We start from the raw sequence: 15,750 nt of genomic DNA on the forward strand, positions 1-15,750 counted from the left end.
TGAGTTAGCCCTTCCTTGCATCTAGCCTAATTGTGTAAGTTAACCCTACATCACACCTAGCCTAAATGTGTAACTTAGCCCTACATCACATATAGACTAATTGTGTAAGTTATCCCTACCTCGCACCTAGCCTAATTGTGTAAGTCAGCTCTACCTCCCATCTAACCCAATTGTGTAAGCCCTATTCTGCATCTGTAAGTTAGCCCTACCATGCATCTAGTCTAATTGAGTAAGTTAGCTCCACCTCACATTTAGCCCAATTGTGTAAGTGAGCCCTACCTCAAATCTAGCTCAATTGTTTGAATTAGCCCTACCCTGCATCTGTCCTAATTGTGTAAGTTAGCCCTACCTTGCATCTAACCTAATTGTGTAAGTTAGCCCTACCTTGCATCTAGCAAAAACAAAGAGGTGATGGCTGGAAGGTTTAGAATGAATCTTAACCACTGTCATTGCTCTGGGCAACCCTCAATACCACCATTCTTCGCCTGCCAAGCCATTACAGAAGGGGAAAGACCATATGCAAATCAGGCTTGGCCCCACCCCAAAAGGGGCAGTCCAGCCCGAACTGCTAGGTCACATCCCTTCTGCACGAGACCACAAGCATCCCCAAACATGTTTCACCCTTGTTGGGGCTCATCAGTGAGGAGTAGCTTGGGTCTCTACGCCCAGCAGGCACGGGACCCACGTCTGGGCATACCCATCCTACTCGGGGTGACAAAGCAAAAACAAAGAGGTGATGGCTGGAAGGTTTAGAATGAATCCTAAACACTGGCATTGCTCTGGGCAACCCTCCATACCACCGTTCTTCGCCTGCAAAGCCATTACAGAAGGGAAAAGACCATATGAAAATCAGGCTTGGCCCCACCCCGAAAGGGGCAGTCCAGCCCGAACTGCTAGGTCACATCCTTTCTGCACGAGACCACAAGCATCCCCAAACATGTCAGCCCTTGTTGGGGCTCATCAGTGAGGAGTAGCTTGGGTCTCTAGGCCCAGCAGGCACGGGACCCACGTCTGGGCACACCCGTCCCACTCAGGGTGACAAAGCAAAAACAAAGAGGTGATGGCTGGAAGGTTTAGAATGAATCTTAACCACTGGCACTACCTTGCATCTAACCTAATTGTGTAAGTTAGCCCTACCTTGCATCTAACCTAATTGCGTAAGCTAGTTCTACCTCACATCGAGCCCAATTGTGTAAATTAGCCCTACCTCCCATCTAGGCCAATTGTGTAAGTTAGCCCTACCTCGCATATAGCCTAATTGTGTAAGTTAGCTTTTCAATAGATGCTTTGAATCAAAGTGTTTCTTTCAGAAGGACGTATGCCTCAGGAGCTAGATGAACTTTCCAGGTACAGTATATCTTTTGAAACTATGCATACTTGTTAAACCACTAACAAACTCCCAAAATGTCTTCTGACTCACCCTAAAACACAGAACTTTATACAGCATACCTCTACCACAACATAACACTAGACCTTTACAAACCACCATGAACTACACACATTAACATGAAACCAACCCATTCATAAAATACACACAAACCCACAATCACTGCAAGTCTACAACTACTAACAAAGATCACAAACCAGCACATAGTGACCGGTGTCACCAAACTGAAGCTACCAACAGCACCTCAAAGCACTTGCAGAGAAGTGTGCGGTACAAGACCAATTAACATTAACATAAAGGTCTCACAATGTTTATAGATCATTTGGTCAATTCATGTTACCAACCACAGCAAGAAGCAGTTAACATCAGCATGAGCATAAGACAGTGAATTCGACTGCCTCAAGAAATACATGCGGAAAACCATATGCCCATACACATGAATGTAAGTGAGCACCATTCACGTGTCAGGTGTAAGACACTCACTCAGTAATGCATGCAATTCAAATGAATCATACTGAAGATGACTTTGTTGGGTCATTGGGTGATTGAATTGTTCCCCCACGATATATGGACTACTGACTATGACCTTTGACTTGCCAGCACTGAGCAGAGATGGACAGTGCCTCATATCACATATGCAGGGCCTGAATTAACAGATAGAATGGTTTCTTAGGTCAGATGAGCTTAGCCTGCATGCCCAGAATTTGTGACTTGTGCTTTTGTGATTTCATACTGACTGCAAAACCTAGTGACTGCCCTCCCTTCATAAGATGCATGCAGGAGGTTTCAAGAAGATCTTCTGTATTTTTATAATTAAGCTTTCTGAATATGTGAATAACGGTATTCACCTTTCTTGGGTGTAGGAGTGGCCGTGTGGCACTTTCTTCAATTAATGGAGGAAGTACTCAGAACTTACTTGGAGGTAGGCAGAGCAATGCTGGTGAGCAAAGCAGGGACTTTATTTCTTCTCCTTACACACAGAGGAGATTCAGGAAGGCTCAGGGCATAAGTTCCAACACCTGTTTGGTGTTCTTATTTTCTCTTTTCCACAAACACAGTAATGTCTTCCCATTGTGGCCCAAAGCAGTGCAGACTTGTGGGGAAGCACCTTAAGGGGCTGCAAGCTACACAGGCAGCCAGGGGGGTCCAGGCACTATTTACAGCACACATCCCTGAGTGCAGCAGACCGGGACACTTGTCTAGGGTGCATGGCTCCCTAACCTTGATGCTCCTCAGGCAGCTGTTATGTACTAGCGCATGTTGGACACCCAAGGCTCCTGTCAGGACCACACACAAGCACACAATCATCACAAGCATTTGACATCTGAGGTGCCTCTCGATACAAAAGGGAGTCTCTGCCCCCACACATGAGTAGGAAATATCCAGTGGTCAGGCATGCAAGCTGTCCCTGGCCCATTCCCGGCACATGTGTCTTACAACACAACACTGAAACAACTGTCGATGAAAGAGTGGTCCAAATCTATGATGCCCCCTCTTCACATCTGCCCAGAAAGCTTCCACACTGGCTGGAGAAGTTCTGTGGTGACACACTGCCAAATGCCACCCGGCACATGACGCCAGTGAGAACCACTGATGCATGATATTTGTTCTGTTTTTATGTGCACATTTCAAATCACGTGCAGTAAGTAAAACTCTGCACACAACCATGACCACTCCATGCATGATGGCAAGGTGCCTGTAACAATCGAGGTACAGTGGATTGTGAAAACACCCCTATGAAATAGGTGCTGTTCTCATGCCAGCACTCACCTGACTGCCCTGTAATGCACAAAAGATAGTTTGCGCCTAGTTGCCTTCGGGCCTTAGTTGGCGATTTACATATATACATGCATACATATTGTCCACTAGGGATAATGCTATTCCTGCTACAGTGACTGTTGGACTTGCCTGGATTCGTCTTGCTGCTGCTTAAAAAAGTGATTGACAGATTGTGATTGTCCCGCCTTGGATCACCAGGGATTGGCTCCTGCTACAACTTTGAACTTGACTATATTTTGTGCAAGCACGCGCACAGCGCGCGAGCACACTGGCAAGTACCGGTATAAGTACCGCTTTCCTGCTGCAACTCGCTGCTACTCCTGCTACAGTGACTGTTGGACTTGGCTGGATTTGTCACGCTGCTGCTTAAAAAAAGGTGACTTTTGCTGGTGACTTTGCTGCAAGCAATTAATGAAGGCACTTGGTGTATGTCTTTGCTCTGAACGAGCTTGTGTTGACGCCTATTGATGCTGTGCTCTCTCCTTTTGCCCTTCGTGATTGACAGATTGTAATTGTCCCGCCTTGGACCACCAAGGATTGGCTCCTGCTACAACTTTGAACTTGCCTATATATTGTGCAAGCACACGCACAGCGCGCGCAAGTACAGGTATAAGTACTGCTTTGATGCTTTGCTGCTGCGTCACTGCGGTGCATTCAGGTCCTGCTTACGTTTTGCAAGCTGTGTTTAATTTAAGGTTTTGACTGAGTAAGCCCTCATTTTGCGTGTTTGTGCGTTTGTGGTTCATGGTTTTTAACATTTATACGCTGAAATCTAACATGCCAAATGGCCTATTTAAAGTGGCTTCTTCACCCTCAACAACCCAGCCTAATGTTGTGCACACTTCGCACCTGGTTATTAACTTAACTCTGTTTAGGTCCTACATGCCATCGAAGTCCGATGTCAATGGCTTCCCTCCCGCGCTTGGTTTGAAGGGCGCAGAGCAGGCGATTGCTTGCATGTCTGTCAATGCAATTAATTCTGAATTGGGTTCCACACCACGTGTTCCTAGTAGTCATCATTGCCTTTCTGATCCAACTATTTTAAATTCACTGAAAGGAAATGAGGCTCCGCGCAAGAATCCTGTATTGCCCATGCTATCCCCAATTCTCTTTCCAACAGATAGTGGAGACAGCACTGACATTTCCATCTACGCCAGCCAGTGTGAGTCTCCAATCTCAATAGTGGAAGAAATTAACACTCTTAGTTTGTCTGTTGACAGGCTGACCTCTACCCTCTCTCTATCTTGCTCTGTGCTTCCATGTGCACCCTACACCACGGGCACCTACAAAAAAGGACAGGTTGGAGGCTTTTAATCCACAGGATCAAGCCCCAACCTCCCATCAGTTCACAGAGTTAGCCCTAACAGCCATGAATACATCTGTGCTAACCCTGGTAAAATTGTTCGAACTACTGGACCAAAGATTAGAAAAACAAGCTACACTGTTAAGAGACATTGCTGTGAGTATCAATACGAATCATAGTTTAATCTCTGAATTTATGCTGCGATGTCCAGGAGTCAGCGGTCCTTTGCCTGCCCCAGCCGTGCCCAGAACGGACAGTGTCATGCTAGTCCCCACCTCATGCTCTCATGTGCGGCATTAGTGCCTGCGCTGCCCGTTTTTGCTTTTGCGGATGTTATTCGTCCTGCAGATGTGGACCCATCAGTAGAGACCATTGACGTAGATAGGGACACCTCATACATTGGCCTCTCGGCTGATCTTAAGAGTGAAGAGGATGTTCTCACAGCACCGATGTCCCCTGCATCCCGCCGCCTAGCTGGCCACCTACTTCACAAGAAAAAAGTGATATGCAGCCAGCTTAAGGCACCGCGGGCCATCACCAAGAAACCAAAAAACATGCCTGGTTGCAGAGGTGCCAAAAATACGCTCAATGCCTTTTTTAAAGCGATTGGTGGTTCGGCGCCCCCTCCAACCAAACATAATGTAGTGGTTGTTATGCGGTGTGCTTACACGTTGCCTGAGGTTTTGCAACCTCTGATACCCTCAGTTCTTGAGGCCTGATGTGATAGTGAAAACGTATCAGACAAACCCTTGTCTCCGCAGGCTTACTCACCACTGAAACATCTTGTGGAATCAATTAAACAGGCTGAGACACAAGAAGTAAATTTAAATGTCCCGCGCCCCATTAAGAGAAGTTTCCTTTCAGCCGTCTCGTGAATTGCCCAATACAGATCAAGTAGGGCAATCGGTGGAGACGGCTGAATCAATGAAGCAGATGATTGAAGCATATTTATCTGAACGTGCCCTGTTGCTCGAAGCACGCCTGTCGCAAGTTTCTCACAGTGATTCTGGAAATCAGGGTCTTAATACCCTGGATGGAAACAATTACATGCCACTACCAACGGATACTGTGAGACCGAACATACAGAACTCCAGGCCCACTCCTAGGACACCAATATCTGGTGGCAGAGGTCCCCGCCCTGCGCAATCTCTGAATGCTTCTGCCAAGCCAGTTCAGTTAAGGAGTAGAAACGCACACTCCTTCATTTTCAAATGCAGAGAGGGTCATTTTCCCTCCTACGTTTTAAATCGAAGGAGCGTACTCAACCTAAGACTGGCGTTAGTAAATCTCTATCGAAATCCAGCAGCACTAACTGATGAGGCCTTCTATGCAAACTTGAGTCGGATCCTACATCTCATTTACATTGCAAGAGACGTCACACACCATTATTTTAGGTGACATAAATTTAGATTGTTGGAATACCAGGCGTCATACAAAAGAGGCACGCACCTGGTCTGCTAATTATGGCAGAAAGGCAGTTCATTACGGTTAATGGGGCAGCTCATAGTGACATCCCTGCTCAAGCCACGTGGTCTCGCAATACCAGCAGTAGCATAATTGAATACATATATGTAGATCAGACACTTTTTACACAGGTGCAGAGCTTAGAGATCCTTTCTTTACCTTATAGTGACCATAAATTACTCTCTACGACCATTATAGGCAATCATCAACAAGTGAGAGAAGACACTATCAATCAGTCCTTGGCTACTAACGTTGCAAAGAACAGACCAAGATGGACCGATGCCAAACTGTTAACATATAGACTCAGAGAAACTCAAGATCAAACCCTCTGGTGCATTATACAGAGTTACTAAAACCCCTCACTAATACCATCACCATACTGTTGAACGGTGGACTAAAGTACAAACATGCTTTTTGATTCTGAAATCCAACTTCGACGTGCAGCATATCAGAACAAAAGAAGATGTCTGCTCGCTGGAGGATCAAATACCTGTCGACAGGATTTGAATAATGCCAAATCCCAATATAAAAACTGGCTCAAATCTTACAAGTACGCCATGCTTCAGCACGATAGTGAACACATGGGACGGGACTTGACGAATACAAATTTGGCGGAGATGTGGCATTTACTCAATACCCATTCTGCTCTTAGACAAGCTGATGCCCAACTAAGTGCAGTTAACGAAAACAAATGGATTGAGTATTATACTAATCTTTATGCCGATCCGGGCTTTGGCAAACATCACCGTGCCCAATCTGCAAATGTAGGTTGGTCACTGAGTTTCTCTCTAGCTGACATTAAAGACTTCATACGCCGTGCAAGTCCATCCAGGGTGGCAGGTCCTGATGGCCTTACCAACTGCATGCTTAAAGCAAACATACAAGAATGGACATTGATCTTGAATCAGATCTTTCAACTTGTTGTTAAAACGCAAATAGTGCCAAAGTCCTGGAAAACCTCAGTGATTGTTCCCATCTTTAGGAAGGGGGATCGCACTTCACCTCAGAATTATCAGCCCATCGCATTGTTGGATGCCCCGGCAAGATATTCACGAAATTTGTACTCAGGGACTTTAACGCATGGACCATCACAAACGGTTTGCGTGACCCGAAGCAGACAGGCTTCATGCCAAGTATGGGCACCCATATTAACCTATTATGCCTGAATGCAATCAAGGCTCAGTGCCAGGCCAGGAGACAAGCTGTGTATTTTGCGTTTGTGGACTTGCACTCCACGTTTGATTCCATTTCACGCGTCTTGCTGTTTGAGAAGTTAAGACGAGATCATTGTCCATCTACATTGTATGAAATCATTTATGCATTACATTCAGAGACGTCTATGCGTGTTCAGCTCTCTCTTGATGGCACCCTTTCTGCTCCCACTTACACAGCACGTGGCCTTAAACAGGGATGTTTATTGACATCATCCGTAATTATTTTATATTTGATGTTAGATATGTTTTTGAAAAGGTTTCATCTGACTCTCCGACACTAATGTGTGAACCCATAAAGACTTTATTATATGCAGATGACCTTGTTTTAATCTCTAAAAGCCAACTGGGCCTTCAAAAGCTACAAACAGCATTTTAAAGCTATATTCAACAAAACGAACTTAGGTTGAATACTGTGAAAACGCAGTTTGTCCAATATGTACCAACAAGGGGTGGATCAAAGGTTGTGCATGGACAGTTAACCAGACACAGCTTCAAACTGTAGGCCAGTATACATACCTGGGAATTTGTTTCGAGGGTTCAATAAATGTGAAAAGTCAGATCAATTGTATAGAAAGGAAAATAGAGACGCAATATGTCAATCAAAAATAATCATGTTTAGGTATGGGAAATTTACCATCAAACCGGCTTGGTTTTATTGGAGCCAGAAAGCGGTCCCTGCAATATCATATGGCCTGGAGACCCTTCCGATCAAACCTGGCTTTTAATTTGACAAATGGGAAGGCAAATTCTGGAGGCAGATTTTGCAAGTTCCAACCTGTACCCAACAAGCTTGGATCAGATACGAACTAGGATTATATCCCTTCACGCTCTATATAATTGGAAACTTTGATTGCAATTTAGGAAATGTTTGATTTCAACCAATGCTAACATCATCTTGAGGTTGCTTTCTGTTTATATGTTTTCAAATGAACACCGTTTTATGGTCAATTGGGTAAACAATGTGTGTCAAATTTTATCATCTTGTGTTATCACAATCGAGTTGCTGATTACCAATCCTGACAAAGTTAAAGATAAACTATATAACATGGATTGGATACATACGTGTGATCGATGTATGGGTTACAAGGATGGTGACTCTTATAGATTTCCACCCAAAAAAAAGTGCACACTGCCTCAGTACTTAATTAGAGCACCAACACCGAAATACTGGTTGTCCATATTACGCTTGCGGTTTAATTTATGGCTGACGAAAGCCATTCTTGCAAAACGCCATTTAATACAAGAGAATTTCTGTCTATTTTGCAAAAACACAAGCGTACCAGAAACTCTGGAACACCTAACTACCAAATGTCTTGCACTAGTAATTGAAGACAAATACAACATGTAAACATTGCAAATATCTTCTTGGCAATCAAGAGTACAATGACTTTTGGGCAATCATTCTGAGTGGCGAATATTTACCAATTCAGCTGGCCACAATTAATTTCCTGAATAGTCTCCCACTAGAAACATGAGTGTGTTAAACACGCAGTGGGGGAATACATGTTAATGAGTTGCTTTAATGGAGACTAATTTGCTTTCACACTTATGAGTCAACTGTCAACTATGTAATCTGGTATATAATGGCTGCTGGGTACACATTATGAGTGGTGAATACATATCATTTTAATCATTCACCACCAATTGTATGATCAGTCTCTAATTAGAAATATGAAGGATGGTCAACACTCAACACTCAATAAAGAGTATATCTTAATAAGATGTTGATCTGGAGATTAGACTTCCTTTCATATATATAATTTAGTAAAGAATCATGAGTAGGAATTAAGTTCTTATGCTATTGATTTTGTTGATCTAGTGAATGTGCATATGGTGATGAAATGCCATTTCAGAAATCAATTGAGTTGCTGAATTCATGAAAATGTGATGACTAATGTGTATATGAGCTTGAGTTCATCATTATTTATTTTGTCCTGTGTTGTTAATTTTATGTACATAGTAATACTTTTTTATCTTTAATTTTTAATGCAGATGTACTTATATATTTTCTTGTTAGAAGATTGAAAGGTTGATTAAATTCAACTAAAACAATCAATAATAAAACAAATTTAAAAAAATGCACCTGTGGTGATATTAACCACTGCAGCAGACCTGCCTACACCAGCTTTTCGTCACTAACCTCTTTTGGACCAGATGGGCCAGGTAGCTGGAACATTTGAATAACTACTTCAAAGCAGTGAGGGAAAATGATCTGGGCTTGAAGAGCTCCCTACTGCACCACATCAAATGTGATGATGTCCACCACCTGTTCACCTCGCTACCAACACTGGTGATGTAGGTGATTATGAGGAGAAACCTGTGGAATAATTTGATACATTTCACACCATAGTTCACCCTCTCGCCAAGTAAGGCAAACTGATGGATGCCAATTATGAGATCAGCACACATTAGATCATCATGCTCCATGATCCACGCATCTCACTCCAGAAGATTCTGGAAATGGCACGTAACCATGATCTGGCTGACTCCTGTGCCAGAATCTTGGACACGTCATCTGAGAGGCAAGTGGTGGGGCACGCGCATGTGGTGGTCCAGGCACAAGTCATGAAACAAAGGAGGAGTCACACACATCCAAATGGCACCCATCCGAAGGTGCCCGCAGATCACTCCCTGAACGAGGGATAGATAACCCTGGCTTTCACAACATGTCCTCCCACTGTGGCAAAAATCTGGCCAAAAGATGCTCCTACTGAAACTGTAACAAAATCAATCACTTTTCTAGAGTATGCAAGTACCGACCAGTTGTAAAGAAGTGAAACACTGAGTTATTTAGCTTGTGAATGGTGGAATCACGCATGATGAAAAAATCTGTTGCCAGTAACCAAAACTTCAGCGATGGAGAGGTCTTCTTTGAATACGAGATACTCCAAGAGTCCGAAAGCAAGAGGAGAAAACTTCCAAAGTACAAGGTTCACATCAACAGCCTACAGGTGGCATCAGTAATTATTACTGGAACTTGGGTTAACGTACTAACCATGTAAAAATTTGACCTCATCCAACCCCAGCCTTGCCTACAACGAAAGTAGGTATGTATCTTTGTGTTAGGGATAATTCCCATTCTATGGCTAATTTCCCTCACCTAGTGAGTCCTCCAGCAGCTTTGCTGGATTTCTGGAGTTGTTTTTTTTTCACTGGTAAGAGTGTGAGCCTTTTTCCCACTCTTATATGTGTTTTGCCATGTATAGTTTACTGTTTGTGTCATAGTAGGCTCTGGAGGACACCACTCCCCGAGACCCCCTTTTTATGTATGTTACACAGCACCTTCAGTGCAGTGACACAGGGTTGTCTTTTAGACTTCCCACTGACTCCATTTTTTCTGGGGCTGACTACTGTCCCCCAGAAGCAGGTAAAGTTGCCATTTACTTTATGTAGTCATTTAAAACTACAGACCCCGTACACCCCATTTTACATGGAGTACTGGAAAGGGTTCATTCCTGTTCCTTTTGTCTGTGCCTCTCTGAGCTTTGTTTTGCCCTTTTAACATTTAGACTTGGCTGGTAGCAGTGGTATCTACCCTAACATTTCTACTGTGATTATATTATATAAACGTGGTACTATTCCAGGCTATTGTGGTAGCCTCAAACATAAACCCGCTTGCCCAAATACTTTTTATTTCGGCTCCGGTCGGGTTTAGTTGCCATTTCGTTTTGATAAAGTCCTTCTTGTGTTTTACTTTGTGCGGGAAACCAGGTTTGCCTTCTTTGTTCACCGTCTTTTGGCGGGCTTCTGCCAAGAAGCCCTCCTCTTGGCGCCTGGGTGTCTAGGTGGGCTGAATGTGAGGGAGGGGTGTAGTCACCCCCTGCACAGGGTATCCTTGGAAACCCAAGTCACACTTTGGCATGATTGGCTGAGGTGGTTGTCCGGACCGGACAACCCCCCTGCTGTGTGATTGACAGCCAGGCTGTGTGAATAGGGGATTTTCGCATAAAAGGCAGGACTCTTGGGCTGGAAATCAGAGTCGCCACTGGAACTGCAAGGAACCCAAGGGAAGCGGAGAAGTTGGCTGCTGCAACTACCGAGGTCTAGTGAAGCCCTACTGCAGTCCTGAGCTATCTACCCTTCAACGACAAGAGAAAATCCAGTCCGGAGTCTTCTTCCCTTGAGCCTGGTGGGATCAACCAGCTCATCTTCCACAGGCAGAGGATCCTCTTCTTGGTCAAAATCTCTGCACCCTGCTGTAGTGGTCTGGATAGGCATCTGAAGAGCCTCTCCTGTATTAAAGGAGCGCACATTTTATTCACTGTCGCTGCTGCTGGCCTCATCCCTGCGTAGTGCAGCTCACTCCAGATGTCCTCCTTCTTTTCCCCACGACTGAAGCTTCAGGAACTGTGAGTCTGCAGGAAACTACCAGGAAAAACTGCTGTGGCACCAGCTTCTTCAATGAATAAGGTACTGTGTCCAGCTTCGAGGAACTAGGGTGAACCCTTTTCCCCTCACCCAAGGCTTGCCCGTGTCTTCCTTCCCTCTTATAACGTTTGCTTCCTCTGTTGACAATATCCAAGTACTCCTGGCAACGCTGAATCTTGAACTGTCTGACTGTGTGATCCTCGACAACAGGAACCCGGTTCCACTTGACATTGGCACAGGCCTATTGACTTTTATTTTCCTGTCAGCAAGTGTTCTCTGATTCTGTCTGCCTTGACAAAAGTATTGCCTATGATTTTTGCCCCCAACTCTCTTTTGTTAACTCAGGTGCTAAGTGTGTTTTTACCCCGGTACATTTCTTTCCGCAGATACACGTATCTTTAGTAAGACAGAACTGTCATTACTGTCAAAAAATGATACATATATATTCCCGGTAACGTCTTATGTTTCACAACACCGGTCCATCTAATCATAAGGTACTTACCTTGAGTTGTCCTGCACAAAGAGAATTGTTTGTGTGTAGTGTATTTTTCGTGTGGTTTTAGTTTAATAGAAGTGAAGTGCTTTACCAACAGATGGTTTAGAAATAAATGTACTTTTACTTTTCAACCAAAAACTCAGTCAGTGTTTGCTTGAGTCATAGTAATTGTGGTCCTGTGTGTAATTTCTACTACTGCTCATTTGCTCTTGAGATAAGTCTGGCTGCTCCGCTACTGCTACCACTTTAACAGTGCAGTACAGGCTTGTACCAAAGGTCAACTTGTATTACTACTTGTAGCCTTAATTGTGTGTAGTGTTCCCTAAGGGCACTGCACAGGATTCTGCCTAACACTTTGCATCAGGCAATCGCACATGGCTAAAACATCATCAAGCATGCATGGCGCAACCATCATTCAAGAAACAGTTCTCATTCCAGAAGTCAGCAAAGTCATGCTCCTCAGCTGCAACATGAGTCTGATTTTCTTCAAATTCGACCTGCTTATCGAATATTCTATTCTCTTTAATACTCAATTCTCTGGCATAGGATGCCTGAAAAGCAAGCGTATCAAAACACATGTGGACTCCACTGTTGAGCTTGCCTGCCTTTGACATAGGCCTGTCCCCTTCCACCTGACTGCCAAGGTAGAAGAACTAGATATGTTGAAGAATACCAAGGTAATCGAGAAAGTCTCTAAGCTCACCCCATGGATTTCACCATTCGTCATCATGCAAGAAAAGCCAAACAAGGCCATTCGAAGAGATATGCCTGTTTTTGACAACATCACATCAGACCGGAGGGGTTTTGGTCCTTCGCCAAACTCAATCAGAAGTCTGGTTTACTTCAGCTAATGCAAGACAAAGCTTCCACAACATCACCACAGACTGGAGACCACAGGTGTCAAGCAGCAGGTTGAGGAACCATCTCTCCAGTGGCGTAACACAAACTTTGGGGGGCCCCTGCGAGCCATGCTGAGGGCCCCCACCCAACTCGGCAACAAATCACTGGTCACAAAGTACTCTGGGCCAGCCTAGTTTACCATGCTTGTGCAATACGCAGGAACGTGCTGCTGCAGGGGTACACCGCACACTGCACTAGGAGAACGATATAAATATGTGTTTTAATGCATTGTACAGCACGCTTTCTAAGAAAAATTGGCAAAAAGGCCAGAATGTTGGCAATTGTTTTGTAGGGTAACACCAATCCAATAATCCAGTACATGCAAGTCACCAACAGTGCACAGGAACATTAATGCTTTAATTAATATTATGTTTTGCTATTAAAAATGCCATGCCACAATGAAAACATGTCCAACTGGCTGCATAATGTAGACCAGTCTAGACACGTAATAACATATTACAGTAAAGCATGCCAGGCCACATTTAGATATGCCTAGACTGGTTGCACCAAAATGCCAGGCGAAGCAATAACACTTATCATGGTTATTTTATCACATATGCCCAGAAAAATATACATGCCGCAGTAAGAAATGGCTAGACTGGCAGCAACCAAATGCCAGTCTAGCCAGGTACTACACTTAGCAAGACTGCTTTATCAGAGATGCCCAGGTAAAAAAAAGTCAAGCCAAACTCACAATGACTAGACTAGATGCACCAAAATGCCTCTCTAGCCACTAATACCACAAATCATGCCTGCTTAGCCTGGACATGAATGACCATTACGATTTATCACACAATACCTGTACCACCCCACGCCCCCACACATCCCCTCTCCCTCCCACTGCCTGCCCCAAAATCAACTTCTCGCCCCAGAAAGACCTGCACGTCCCCTTTCCTGGTCCCAATGCTTACGTATGATGTTCCTTGCCTCATAGATAAGTACTGGGATGAGGAAGAGTGGGATGAGGAGTAATGAAGATTACAGGTAACTAAACCAGACATTACCTCCATGTCCCTCTACCTCATCCCAGTACATGTGTATGAGGCAAAGTGCTGCATACACAAGTACTGGGACGTGGAAGAATTGGGCTACGAATAATGAAGATTACCAATAAGTAACCAATGGATTAAAGACAAGCTGTGGTGCAACGCCATTGAGCTGACTAGGATTCCGCCTTCTCCCCAAACCCCCCATGACATTTTGGACTTTGTTGACTCGACTTGGTGGACCTACAGAGCCTTTGCCGGACAGAACAGGACACAAATGTTGAACGGCTCCTGGGTTTCGCTGTTAAGAAAGGCCCAGCAATTACTAACATAAAGCATTTCGCTGGAAGTAATTCATTAGGCAATTGAAATCTTGATGTGGGTTTAGTACTTGCATGCCAGGGAAGTGATTGGAAGGCTAGAGAGGGGACATGAGACTGCTTACTCTCACAGCAGTCCATAAGTGGGTGCTTTCAGACTTAAAGGAGAGAGTTAACTGCTTGTAACATTGAAGATGCACTAGAATAGTCTCATTAGAATGCATAAAGAAGTTAAATGCCCCCAAACAAATAGGTTTTCCCCTCCCCCACCACCTGTGAAGTTAGCACCTCTCCCAACATTTGAATGGTTAGAACCCCCCCTGAAATTTGGGTTTTATTGCGCCCCTGAATACAGTCACACACACCATTCACCATACACACACACGTGGTCATTTCATCTAAAACCATTGCATCTAATGCCATTCCATCAAAATGTTTCCATCTAAAAAATGTCCATCTAATGCATTTCTTTTTCTTTTCTTTTTTTGGGGGTTCTCACCTGCCAAACTCCCGTTTTTTACCCTTTAAAATGCACCTGAACAAAAATTAACTTTTACCCCCCAAAAGCATGCATTAGATGGAAATATTTTAGATGGAAACATTTCGATGGAATGGTATTAGATGGAATGGGTTTAGATGCATTGACTAGATACCACACACATGCACAGCCAGCCACCCATACATTTATTTGTGCACCCTTTCACCATACAGGCACACCCAGGAAGGCACCCATACAGTTAAGTGTTGACCCTTTCACCACAGAGGCACACCCAGGCAGCCACCCATACATTTAGGTGTGCACCCTTTCACCATACACTCACACAGGCAGCCACCTATACATTTTACTGTACACTCTTTCACCATACACTAAAACAGGCAGCCACCTATACATTTAAGTGTGCACCCTTTCATCATTCAGGCACACCCAGGAAGCCACCCATACACATGATTGTGCACCCTTTCACCATACACTCACAAAGGCAGTCACCTACACATTTAATTATGCACCCTTTCAGCATACACTCAACACACACACCTAGCCACCCATCCCTTTAATTGTGCACCCTTTCACAATACACTCACACACACATGCGTCATTGGGGTAGAGAGGAGCCCTATTACTTAAAAACGAAATGTGTTTTTTTACTTCATAATATAAATGATTTCTGTTACAGACCGAACCATAATGGAAATAATTTCTTTATGAAGGCAGAGTGCATTTAAAAAGAAACAATATATTTTTTAAGTCATAGAGCCCCTCCCAACCCCATGACATGGAGGCATCTGGCCTAGAGGCTTCCATGTCATGGGGTAGGGTACCTCCATTACACCATTGCCTCTCTCCACCAATCAAAACACAGAGGAGGAGCACCAAACCAGGTAGCAAAATTAGAGCTAACGTCTCCTCCCTGGCGAGAGACAGACACAGTCCTGGTTCTTATCGATGTTATGTTCTGTTATGTTACCATTATTTATAATGCGTGACGTTCACCACAAAAGGCATTGTGGCACTACTCAACGAAACTGAGGGAA

The sequence above is a fragment of the Ambystoma mexicanum genome, chromosome 4p, assembly GCF_040938575.1.
Source record: "Ambystoma mexicanum isolate Mex_15411 chromosome 4p, UKY_AmexF1_1, whole genome shotgun sequence".
NCBI classification, from domain to species: domain Eukaryota; kingdom Metazoa; phylum Chordata; class Amphibia; order Caudata; family Ambystomatidae; genus Ambystoma; species Ambystoma mexicanum.